General features: G+C 50.9%; 1 protein-coding gene across 1 annotated transcript in view; it reads left to right on the top strand.

Annotated features, from left to right (window-relative positions):
* Window positions 1-13707, top strand: part of LOC130274601 (polycystic kidney disease protein 1-like 3) — a 103785-nt gene that overhangs the window by 79309 nt on the left and 10769 nt on the right. The gene's annotated exons all lie outside the window — the stretch shown is intronic.

Raw genomic sequence — 13707 nt, 5'->3', positions numbered from 1 at the left:
ACACCTTTAACTTAATTTTAGCTTATTCCCTCCCATAAATGACATAAGACATGTGTTGGTTAAACAAAGGCCACAGCAGCCCATTTATTAAATAACATAAATAATCAATTACAACATTGTAAACCGATGTATGAACGTCATACATAACAATATAACCTGTCCTAACCTTAGGATGTCTATTAGCGCAGGAGAAGAACCTGAGGGGCACCGTTACCAGACCACAGGTGATGGGATCTTCACTTGCTCCTAGCCGTAGCTCACCTGCACAGGAGCACCATTTTGTGAAGCCCACCAACCCGAATTCCACCTTCTGGCTGGGAACCGCTCCCAGCCCACCTCCACACCATCCAACATACCATGCCCATCCACTGGTGCCTCCCCAGATTCCTCTCCTGACCCCGCCACAACGGGGACAAGTGACCCCTTACTTGTCCCCGTTCCTCCACAGCCTCAATGCCCTCTCCACTGTCTCCTTCAACTCAAGAAGCCACAAATCCATACCCATCCCATTAAGATGAATACCATCCGAGGCCACAAAATCCGCGCCCCCTTCCTCCAAATCCCGGTGTCGTGCCACCAAACCACCATTCCTGGCCACGAACTTACTCACCGCCTTATTCACCTTAATCCTCGCCTTGTTAATTGCTACCACCGACCGAGCCTGCCTCCACTTCTGCCTGGCAACCATCTCGGACCACACCAGGACCAAATCCGGGAAAGAGGACCACAAACGCAACAGGTCCAGTTTAATGTCCCTGATCAAATCCCGAGACCTGCGCACACCCAAATCATTCCCACCTAAATGGACCACCAATATATCTGGGGACCGGTCCAGCTGAACAAAGAACTGGACCCTGGACAACAGTTCTGACCACCTCATGCCCCCCTTTCCCAACCAGCGAACCTGGGCCACCGAACCGTCCAATCCCAACTGTCTGCCCGCCGGCCGAACCCCTGCCCTCACTGCCCCACGCGTCACATACGAATGGCCGACAATCCAGACAAGCCCAGCCGCTCCACCTGAAACGACAAAAGAAAAGAATACAGTACAACCCACACTCGCAAACACACGCACATCACAACAAATGAGGACGAACGTACAGCCTATACCTCTCCGATTCCCACCTCCCAATCTGCTTAACCATTTCCGGTCCCAGGCCCCACCGAGACGCCTCGGTCGCCGCACCTATCCGGAAGGAATGAGAACTGTAGTCCTCTGCCACGAATCCCCCCGCGCGCAAACACTTACGGAAAACCCCCACAAACTGAAAACGAGACAGAAAACCCCCGTCAGCATGGACCAGCAACGGACCCACAATCCCCACCCGCAAAGCCAAAAACGCGGAGTAACAAGCCACCGGGCACATCTCCGAACTCCCCAGGCGCGCCAAACGCACCACCGCCCCCCGACCCAACTGATCCGTCTTTGACCGCCGAACACGGCACTGCAAAACCCCCTCCACCAAAACCACATCCGAAAAAAGAAGCCCCCCGGCCCGACAACGACTAGGCGACACCAACTCCGATATACGAAAAGCCCCAAAAAACGCCAACGCAAAAGCCAAACGGAACAAACATAGCTCATATACCGAAAAACACACCCCAGCCAATAAAGAACCCAAGCGCAACAACAACGAAAATGTCACCGGTTTGCGCAAATCCCTAGAACTAGCCCCCTTACGAAACCCCCGCACCGCCTGCCGCACCAAAAAAGACTTCGTCCCATCCGGCACTCCCCGGACCTTGAACCAAAAGGCCAAAGCCGCCATCCGGCGACCCAGACCCGACGGGGACACCCGCTCACAAAAAGCCCTGCCCACATAAAATAAAAGAGCCGCCTCCCATTCCGAAGGGGCGCCCGTAATGGAAAGCTGCCGAAGCAATAACTCCCAATCTGCCCACCACCGACTATAAGACTCCCACGTTGACCTGGTCACAGACCGTCCCACAAGGCCCATCGCCACAGCTAAACCAGCCTCCACAGCCACTCCGGACAAGGGATCCCCCGCTCCTCGGCCTCCGGTGCCAACTCCCGAAATCGGTCCCACTGCAAACGAGAGAGAGCATCAGCGACTGAGTTAACCACCCCCGGCACATGCAAAGCGACAACATGCGAATTAAGCTCCAAACCCCGCAACACCAGGTGACGCAGTAGCGTAACAACCGGCGGAGAATTCGCCGTCTGATTATTGATAGCCTGTACCACCCACATGTTATCGCAATGAAAGCAGACCCTTCTATTGCGAAACAAGTCCCCCCACACCTCCAGCGCCACCACAATCGGAAACAATTCAAGCAAAGCCAAGTTCCGCGTCAAACCCGCCACCCACCAGACCTCCGGCCACTGACCCACACACCATTGACCCTGCAAATAGGCCCCAAAACCACAACCGCCCGCCGCGTCGGTAAACAACTCCAAATCCCAATTAGAAACCGGGCAACCCATCACCACTGACCGACCGTTGTACCTGCCCAAAAAATCCTGCCAAACCCGCAAATCCGCCCTCAAGTCCGCCGACAACCTGACATAGTGGGTAGGCCGCGAAACCCCCGCGGTAGCCGCCGCAAGCCGCCGGCAAAAAACCCTCCCCATAGGCATGATCCTGCAGGCGAAATTGAGACGACCCAGTAGTGACTGGACCTCCCGCAATTGCAATTTCTTAACCCTGCATGCCCTATTGACCTCCTCCCTCAGCTCACTCAGCTTCTCATCCGGCAACCGACACTCCATCGCCACGGTATCAATAACGATCCCCAGAAACTTAACCGCCGTAGACGGGCCCTCCGTCTTGTCCGGCGCCAACGGGACGCCAAACCACGTTGCGACCCGCTCCATCTCCTGCAACAGCACCGCACAAACCCGAGACCCGGCCGGACCCAAAAAAAGAAAATCATCCAAGTAGTGCAACACCGAGTCCAACTGGGACTCCCGCCGCACCACCCATTCTAAAAACGAACTAAACTTTTCAAAAAATGCACACGAGATAGAACAACCCATGGGCAAACAAAGGTCAACGAAAAAACTATCACCTAAGCAGCAACCCAACAAGTAAAAACTGTCAGGATGAACAGGCAGCAGGCGAAAAGCTGCCTCTATGTCCGTTTTCGCCAACAAAGCCCCCTGCCCAAAACGCCGCACCCACACCAACGCAGCGTCGAAAGAAGTGTACGACACCGCACACAAAACCAGGTCAATGCCGTCATTCACCGATCCCCCTTCAGGGTGTGAGAGATGGTGAATGAGGCGAAACTTGCCGGGCTCTTTTTTGGGCACTAGGCCCAAAGGCGACACCCGCAAACCCTCAATAGGAGAGCCAGCAAAAGGACCAGCCATCCTCCCCAGCTCCACCTCGCGCAAAAGTTTTTCTTCTACCAGCTCCGGACGGGCCCGTGCCGAAACCAAATTCCGCACCTGCCCCCCTGAACCCGCCGACCCGGAAAAGGGGATCCGAAAACCCTCCGCGAAACCCAAACGCAACAGCTCCGCCGCCTCCCTATTTGGGTAAAGCGCGAGGAAAGGCAACATCCTTTCCACCCGCACCGGCGTCACCCCTCTTCTGGTCAGCCTCTCCCGGCTTACCCTTCCCCCGCCGGAAACAGCGTGACAAACCGTGTCCCCCACCCCCGCAACCGGAACATTCGTGCTTGAACCGGCAATCCGCCCCGAACTTGCAGCTCCCTTCGTTGAACTGCCAACAAACCCCACGCCCGGCCCCCCCTGACCGCCCTGACCCCAAACCCGAACCCCCGACACCGTCCCGAAAGGACTGCGGCCCGGTCCCGCTACGAGGAGCCGCCATCAGCCGCATCCACAAACCTATATCCTTATGCTCCCAACGCAGATCCGGACGCACCGCCATGCGTTGTCGGAACTGCTCGTCGTACCGAAGCCACGCCGAGCCCCCATAAATCCGATACGCCTCCCCCACCGCATCCATGTAGCAGAAGAGACCGGAGCAGGACTCTGGCGCCTTCTCACCCACCACGCTAGCCAAAATGGCGAAGGCCTGAAGCCAATTAGAGAACGTCCGCGGTATCAGCCGATACCGCCGACGCTCTTCCTCCTCCACCTTTTCCAACCGCTTAGACTCGTCCGGCCGGACCCTGTCCAAGTTGAACTTATCCAGCGGCAGGAGCGAAAAAATGTCGACATACTCCCGCTTCCAAATTTTATCCCGGACTTCCGCCTTGAGATGAGCGCCCAATGGGCCCTCAAAACAAACATAAATCTCCCCCCTAGCCGCATCCGCTAGTCGAACACCTCCCCCAGAGCCCGACGCCGCCACCACAGGGGCCCCTACCGACGAGCCCGACCCAGTCCCCCCAACCGGTCCTGACACCCCAGCACCCCCCCCGGCCAGCTGCACCCCCCCCAGCCCCCCAAACAGGTACGGGAGACACCTGGGACCCCCCCCGCCCCCAGACCACTCCCCCGCAGTAAAGCATGCAAGCCATTAAAAAACAATTGTAAATCTCCCACCCCCCCCCCCCCCCAAAACCCCCCAGACTGGAGACAGTGGTAGACTCACCCGACCTCACCGGCTCGGAACCAGCGGCCGTAACTCCAGAAGAAGGGCGACTCCGGACAACACGGGCAACAGACACATCTTCCAAGGAAAGGACCGGGGGGACCCCGTCCGACGACTCTGCAGCAGCAGAATTCGCCCCACCAGCAGCTTGGACGGACAGTGGCGGCGACCGGACCCCGCTGACGCCAACACCTGCTACAACCCCGGAGGGGAGCAGGGGACAAGACAGCGGGTCCAGGGTCTCTGTAGAATCTCCAGCCAGCAGCAGCAGATCATCTTCACTGACCTCACTGAGAGCAGCCTCGATCTCGTCTCCTCCCAGAAGCACCGCCCCCCTGCCAGCAGCAGCAGCAGGGGACACTGCAGAACCAGCCCTCCTGCTCCCCCTGGAAGAGGAAGCAGAGGGCGCAACGTGAATCACGGCCCGGGTAGCAACCAGGCCTGCAGGAGACTGCCCCCCCGACCGAGGGGCAGAGGAAACAGCAGCTCCGGATCTCCGCCGGGCCCGCCCTCCAGAGCGGGCCGCACCACGCACCGGTCCCTCACCGAAGCCCAGGGGCGCGCCGACAGCACGCCCCGCACCGCTCCTCACAACAGGCCGACCAAGGGGTGCCTGACCGGACCGCCCCCCGCCCGACGCTCCGGACCCACGGCAGGAAGCGGCCGGAGAAGGACTCACCCGTCGGCGCCTGGGAACAGGGGAAGCTGCAGGTGACAGGCGCTCCGGCGGGCGAGAGCGCCGACCGCTAGAACGGGGCCCGGACTCCCCCGCCGAAGGCACCGGGGAGGCGGTGAGGGATGGGAGCGCGTCCTCCAGCCACTGGGAGCCGCACCGGAGGACCTCATCCCGCACGCGCCGCAGAATCGCTTCCATGTCTGCCATGGCACAGGTAGGGACACTTCTTCAGCCACGCAGATTGTGACCCCCGTATCAATGCCCTCACCTATATACCCTCCTTAACTCCTCCCTACTCCCTCACTAAAAGCCCGCGCTTCCCTAGCTCCCTCCTCTAAACTCCTCACATTTAACCCTTACCTTCCCGCATAATACCCCTGTCATGGGGCCCCTCCGTTCCCATTCTGTCCCCTCCAGGGCTTTCTTGACAGTCCATAAGAGGGATGTGGACCCAGGGGACACTGACAGAGAATCCGCCACACAGGACGGTTAAGTTTACAGGAGGACAACTCAGGTACTGGGCCACCACACGTGTATAACAATATGGAGAAACAACTTCTTAGCCTGCAATGGAGACTGGACAAACCGAGTCCTAAAGGGTATGTATACTTTTACAAGTACACCAAGTACAAGACACCAACTGAGCTCTAAATCTGAAATTTCACAAGCAGGGAACATCCACACCTTAAAGGGGTACTCCACTGGCCAGAGTTCAAAACATTTAGTTCCAAACGCTATGTGCACGCTGCTGGGTCGGCCACATCCTCTTGTGACGTCAGGCCAAGCCCCCTCAATGCAAGTGTATGGGAGGGGGGCGTGGTAGCTGCCATGCCCCTCTAATAGACTTGCATTGAGGGGGAGTGATGTGATGTCACAAGGGGGCGTGGTCGACCCCTGCACACAGTGTTTAGAACTAAATGTTTTGAACGCTGGCCTGTGGAGTACTCCTTAAATCACACAGGGGTCATGTGTTTGCCAAACTCTTCTATTTCAGCAGGCCTGGCTGACTAATGTGAGTGCGGCCTCCGGACTCTCCCATGATGGATGACGACATGTTTCATTTCCACCCCTTTGTTCTCCCTAGAGATTGTGGTGCTTGCTGCAGATTTTTCTCCTCTCCCGATTGACAATAGCTGAATGTATGGCCAAATTACTGCGCATGTTTACGGGGGAAGTGACAGGAATAGGTGTAAACCAAACAAGCGTTCTACAGGGTACTAGAGCCTCCATGTATCCCAACCGTATCTCATCTCGTATTCAAGCCAGAGGTACCCAATAAGATACTAGAGCCTCCATTTATCCCAACCGTATCTCCTCTTGTATCCAGGCTAGAGGTACCCAATAAGATACTAGAGCCTCCATGTATCCCAACCGTATCTCACCTTGTATCCAGGCTAGAGGTACCCAACAGGATACTAGAGCCTCCATGTGTCCCAACCGTATCTCATCTTGTATTCAGGCCAGAGGTACCCAATAAGATACTTGAGCCTCCATTTATCCCAAACGTATCTCATCTTGTATTCAGGCCAGAGGTACCCAATAAGATACTAGAGCCTCCATTTATCCCAACCGTATCTCCTCTTGTATCCAGGCCAGAGGCACCCAACAGGATACTAGAGCCTCCATGTATCCCAACCGTATCTCATCTTGTATCGACGCTGGAGTTACCCAACAGGATATTAGAGCCTCCATATATCCCACCGTATCTCACCTTGTATCCCGGCTAGAGGTACCCAACAGGATACTAGAGCCTCCATGTATCCCAGCCATATCTTATCTTGGATCCAGATTAGAGGTACCAAACAGGATACTAGAGCCTCCATGTATCCAACCGTATCTCATCTACAATGCAGGTAGGGTTGCCCCCTGGCCGGTATTTTAATATTAAAAATACCGGCAATGCAATGGCTGGTATTTATCCAACCAATTCTCCAACTCCAGGAATGTATAAGGATAGGGGATAAGATGTCTGATCACAGGGGTCCCACCGCTGGGGACACCCACGATCTCAGCTGTGGCACCCCAGACATCCGGTGCATGGAGCAAACTTGTTCCGTGCCAGATGACTGGGGATGCGGGGCGGAGGCTCGTGACATCACGGCCACACCCCCTCAATGCAAGTCTGTGGGAGGGGACTTGACGTTGTCACGGGCCTCCGGCGTTGCACCCAATGCTCTAAGCAAATGCCGGGTGCAGCAGGGAGATCCCGGGGGTCCCCAGCGGCAGTACGCCCGCAATCAGACATCTTATCTCCTATCCTTTGAATAGAGGATAAGATTTCTAGGGGCGGAGAACCCCTTTAATGGAGAGGAGTAACAATCTTGTCCATGTCTGTACATGGGGGATTCAGGAATTTTGCAGATCCAGTTAACCCTTTCTCGACAGCAGCTTTTCAAGGATGGCAGAAATGTAAGAAGAGGTGTCTGGATTCTGTATTGTTTTCCAGGTGAGATATAATTTGCTGTTCTCATATTATCCGTCCTTTATTCTTGGATGAGTTTGTCTATTGTATTAGGTTGTGTCATCGGAGCGTCACACCCAGGACACAGACCTGCATTGTAACCCGGGAGGCTCCATATCACCGGATCCCTGCGCACCGCTGCTGTACCCTCCATTACCTGAGCACCAGACGTCGCAATGTTCGTCTTCGTGCCGCCATTCCTGGCCCTGCTGCTCTGTGGTGAGTACGTCCGACTCCCCGCACGTTCTCTAGACAGCCTGACTATGTTTGACGCAGGACACCGGTGACATCTCTCATTTTTGGGATATACTGGTGCACATTTAGGAAAATGTTGCAAGGTTTACTAAATGTATAGTACTGAAAGGAAACGGGGGCGGATCCAGAGTCTAGTCTTGGGTGGGGCACTATCGCAATATTTGGTGTTGGCAGATAGAAAATAAGGTGTTACTTATGTGGTGTCCCGGTACAGAACATAGTTCTGTACAGTCCTTTTGTCCCCTCAGGGAGAGTCCCTAAGGTCCACAGGGCTCTCCTGCAGGGTTACCCCAGGTTATATGGTGTCTAATGCATTGTATATTCACAATGTACATTTATTGTATGTGTTCTACTGAGAATTGCCATTATGTATAAAGTTGTACAGATTGTATAAAATGTATAGGACCTTCCTTGGTCATGTGACCTCCAGTCACATGATATACCCTGAGTTCCAAGGGCACAGGTACCCCAGGCAACCAGCTACTAATGGGCTTTAGTCCAGCCCCCTAGTATATAAGGGGCTGTAGTCTCTAGTCTCGCTCTCTTAGTTCCTGCACTCTCTTAGTTCCTGCACTCTCTTAGTTCCTGCACTCTCTTAATTCCTGCACTCTCTTAGTTCCTGCACTCTCTTAGTTCCTGCACTCTCTTAATTCCTGCACTCTCTTAGTTCCTGCACTCTCTTAGTTCCTGCACTCTCTTAGTTCCTGCACTCTCTTAATTCCTGCACTCTCTTAGTTCCTGCACTCTCTTAGTTCCTGCACTCTCTTAGTTTCTGGCATTGAAGAAAGCACAAAGTCCTGTTCTATCCAAGTTCATCTCTTTAGGCCAAAGCCTAAAGACCAGCAGCCATTTCTGAACTGTAAGCCAAAACTACTTCTACAAATCAAGTGACTACTACCCAGCTAAAGTAATATCAGTAGCACAGTGGCCTGCTGCATTATCACAATAACTACAAGTCCAAGCAAGCCTGAGAGGTTCCCTGTGTCCCGGTTACCTCTGTGGAAACTGCCTAATTGTAAAGACTGTTATCCACCTATTCTAAGTAAAAGTTCAAGTTGCTTCAAATCCTTGCTGTGGACCTTCACTCATTGCCTGCTGTTTTTGGGCAGGTTGTCTGCGGTGCCCTAAACCAAAACAACCACATCCTGGCATCACGAACACTAGGGGTTAACAACATCTTGCCCCCGGGCTTAATTCCATCAGATCCCGCTACCTACACTGCAACACCCCGTGGTCACCACACTTACGGAACTTACTGGTACGTAATGCTGCCAGGAATGTAGGGTCCCCCCGGTAGGTAGTACCCTATGCAGGTAATGTTCCCCCACAATTAGGTTAGGTGGAAGATGTTCCCCCACAGTAGGTTAGACAGCAAATGTCCCATCACAATTGGTTAGGCAGCAAATGTCCCATCACAATAGGTTAGGGGGCAAATGTCCCATCACAATAGGTTGGGCGGCAAATGTCCCATCACAGTAGATTAGGCGGCAAATGTCCCATCACAATAGGTTAGGCGGCAAATGTCCCATCACAATAGGTTAGGCGGCAAATGTCCCATCACAATAGATTAGGCAGCAAATGTTCCATCACAATAGGTTAGGCAGCAAATGTCCCATCACAATAGGTTAGGCAGCAAATGTCCCATCACAATAGGTTAGGCAGCAAATGACCCATCACAATAGGTTAGGCGGCAAATGTCCCATCACAATAGGTTGGGCGGCAAATGTCCCATCACAATAGGTTAGGCAGCAAATGACCCATCACAATAGGTTAGGCGGCAAATGTCCCATCACAATAGGTTAGGCAGCAAATGTCCCATCACAATAGGTTAGGCGGCAAATGTCCCATCACAATAGGTTAGGCGGCAAATGTCCCATCACAATAGGTTAGGTGGCAAATGTCCCATCACAATAGGTTAGGCAGCAAATGTCCCATCACAATAGGTTAGGCAGCAAATGTCCCATCACAATAGGTTAGGGGGCAAATGTCCCATCACAATAGGTTAGGCAGCAAATGACCCATCACAATAGGTTAGGCGGCAAATGTCCCATCACAATAGGTTAGGCAGCAAATGTCCCATCACAATAGGTTAGGCGGCAAATGTCCCATCACAATAGGTTAGGCAGCAAATGTCCCATCACAATAGGTTAGGCGGCAAATGTCCCATCACAATAGGTTAGGTGGCAAATGTCCCATCACAATAGGTTAGGCAGCAAATGTCCCATCACAATAGGTTAGGCAGCAAATGTCCCATCACAATAGGTTAGGGGGCAAATGTCCCATCACAATAGGTTAGGCGGCAAATGTCCCATCACAATAGGTTAGGCAGCAAATGTCCCATCACAATAGGTTAGGTGGCAAATGTCCCATCACAATAGGTTAGGCAGCAAATGTCCCATCACAATAGGTTAGGTGGCAAATGTCCCATCACAATAGGTTAGGCAGCAAATGTCCCATCACAATAGGTTAGGGGGCAAATGTCCCATCACAATAGGTTGGGCGGCAAATGTTCCATCACAATAAGTTAGGCAGCAGATGTTCCCCCACAATTGAGTTAGACAGCAGATGTTCCCCCACATTAGGCAGGCAGTAGTAAACATCACCACCCGCCACTCCAACACCCACCACCGCCCGACTGACCGACATACTTACCTCCTGCAGCTCTTCTTTCTTCCTTGTCGGCTCCTTTCAGGCCATTTCTATCCTCTTCCTCTGCGCTCCGGCTTCTGATGATGTCACTCATGCGCCGGAGCACAGAGGAAGTTCCGGCCTCTTGTAAATGATTGACAGGGTGAGTCAATCACTCACCAGAGAAATGCAGAAGCAGGAGACCACTGTTTAAACAGCAATCTTCTGCTTCTGTGCTGCGGCTGCTGTGATACTAGCTGTACCCCCCTGATGGCGGCTGTGGGGACGGGAAAAAGAAAAAAAATTTTTAATTCAGTTGCCCCCTGGATTAGCCCCTGAAATGAAATGAAGTCCAGCGTGACACTGTGCAGTAAAATCGTGGATGTTTATTCCAACATGAAGTGCTAGATACAAGGCATTGCAGGATAACAGTGACGCGTTTCAGGTGCACTTAGTGCCCTTACTCATACTGTCGAGTAAAGGTGCTCAGTGCACCCGAAACTCGTCACTTTTGTATCTTGCCCTTTATATTGGAATCAATGTGATAGAGCTGTGGTGATTTAATATGTCAAGTGTGCGACCCCAGAAATAGGTTTGTGCATACTGACTGTATTGTAGCTGAACGATGAGGGTTGTAGTATCTGGTAGCTGGAGTGGTGCGACCCTGTGTCACTATGAAGATTCTCAATACAATAAGCAGGGCCCTGTGACGTCACGAGCCTCCCCCCACATTGCTCCAAGCACCTGATGTCTTGGGTGCCGCAGCCGAGATCGCGGGGGTCCCCAGCGGCGGGACCCCCGCGATCAGACATCTTATCCCCTATCCTTTGGATAGGGGATAAGATGTCTAGGAGCGGAGTACCCCTTTAAGATAACCATGCGTTGTATGCAGACTTGTGAATTTGTAGATATTGAGTTGTCCTTGTACTTGTAGTTCTACTTTACTTTGGTAAACCCCCATCTACTCCAGTACTTGTTCACGGTACCTGGGCTGTCCCTCCAGGATATAGACTTGGGTGCTGCACTAAATTATATCCTGTATATCTGAGCAAACTGTGAAGGGTCTTCATGGCGGTGGGCCATTGTAAACTCGACTGTGACCCCTCAACTTTTCTATTGGTCGCTAAGTAGGCCTGGTCTGTAGGATAGCGCAGCTAGTTCTTCGTTACAATGAGGTCCTTGAGTAAACACTGTGGGTGTTTACTCAAAGTGTTAAAGGGGTACTACGGTGGAAAACTTTTTTTTTTATCAACTGGTGCCAGAAAGTTAAACAGATCTGTAAATTACTTCTATTAAAAAATCTTAATCCTTCCAGTACTTATTAGCTGCTGAATACTACAGAGGAAATTATTTTCTTTTTGGAACACAGTGCTCTCTGCTGACATCACAAGCACAGTGCTCTCTGCTGACATCTCTGTCCATTTTAAGAACTGTCCAGAGTAGGAGAAAATTCCTATAGAGAACATATGCTGCTCTGGACAGTTCCTAAAATGGACAGAGAGGTCAGCAGAGAGCACTGTGCTTGTGATGTCAGCAGAGAGCTCTGTGTTCCAAAAAGAAACAAATTTCCTCTGTAGTATTCAGCAGCTAATAAGTACTGGAAGTATTAAGATCATCACGAGCACAGTGCTCTCTGCTGACACCTCTGTCCAGAGCAGCATATGTTTTCTATGGGGATTTTCTCCTATTCTGGACAGTTCTTAAAATGGACAGAAGTGTCAGCACTGTGCTCGTGATGTCAGGAGAGAGCTCTGTGTTCCAAAAAGAAAATAATTTCCTCTGTAGTATTCAGCAGCTAATAAGTACTGGAAGGATTAAGATTTTTTAATAGAAGTCATTTACAAATCTGTTTAACTTTCTGGCACCAGTTTATTTAAAATAAAATAAAAGTTTTCCACCGGAGTACCCCTTTAAATAAAATACATGTCACTGTATTTATTAATGTAGTTAGATCAGTGTTTCTTGACCAGGGTGCCTCCAGCTGTTGGAAAACTACAACTCCCAGCATGCCCGGACAGCCAATTGGTTCCCTTTCTATTTCTCTTTGCACTGTGGGTGTTTACTCAGTGTTAAATAAAATACATGTCACTGTGTTTATTATTGTAGTTAGATAAGTGTTTCTTGACCAGTGCTCTAGCTGTTGCAAAACTACAACTCCCAGCATGCCAGGAGTTGTAGTTTTGCAACAGCTGGAGGCACCCTGATTGGGAAACACTTTTTTAGGCAATGATATGACAGAATATATGTATTAACCTTCGGATTAGAGAAGGTACAGTAAATGAGGAGTAAATATCCCTATGAGGCTGTGTTCACACATGTTTTTAACCCCTTCATGATCGGCAATTTTTTTTTTTTTTTTTTTTTTGGCTCATTGTTTTTTTTTTTTTTTTTTTTTGAGGGACAATTTGTACTTTTTGCTACACCGGAGGCTTCCTTATGCAAACTCTGCTCTAAGGAGGTGATTCCCAACCAGTGTCCCTCCAGCTGTTGCAAAACTACAACTCCCAGCATGCCCGGATTGCCTTTGGCTGGGAGTTGTAGTTGTGCATCAGCTGGAGGCACATAGACTCGAATTGGGGACATAGGAATTGGGGTAAATTGAAAATGAAAATGCACAATTTTACTAATTTGGGTGGTTTGTAAAAAAATGTAGCTTGCCGGAATTACCAAATATATTTCTTTTTATTGAAAAATGGAAAAAGGGGGGCTTCTTGAACTTTTATTAGGGGAAGGGATATTTTATATTTTACAGGAAAAATAAACCTTATTTACTTTTTTTTAACCCTTTATTAACACAACCCATTTTCATTTTTGCCATTTACTTTTTCCTCCTCGCATTTAAGACCAATACCTCTTGTATTTTTCTATCTACAGACCCATATCAGGGCTTGCTTTTTTGCTCGAACATCAATCCGTATTTTGCAAAACACAAATGTGCAAATTTTGGTGTTTTTTTTTTTTTTTTACTTACATGTTCTCTCTATTCTGTGGGTCAATATGATTAAAATGACACCCATGGTTACACACTTTTCTATTACTGTACTACTGTTAAAAAAAAAGTGTACCCCCCATAACCTTCTTCTGTAAACAGAGATGTATGAGGGCTCATTTTTTGTGCCTTAATCTGTAGTTTTTACCGGTACCACTCTTGTGTGTGT

Source organism: Hyla sarda, chromosome 5, assembly GCF_029499605.1.
Source record: "Hyla sarda isolate aHylSar1 chromosome 5, aHylSar1.hap1, whole genome shotgun sequence".
Classification (NCBI taxonomy): Eukaryota; Metazoa; Chordata; class Amphibia; order Anura; family Hylidae; genus Hyla; species Hyla sarda.
This window is presented reverse-complemented; position numbering and strand designations above follow the sequence as displayed.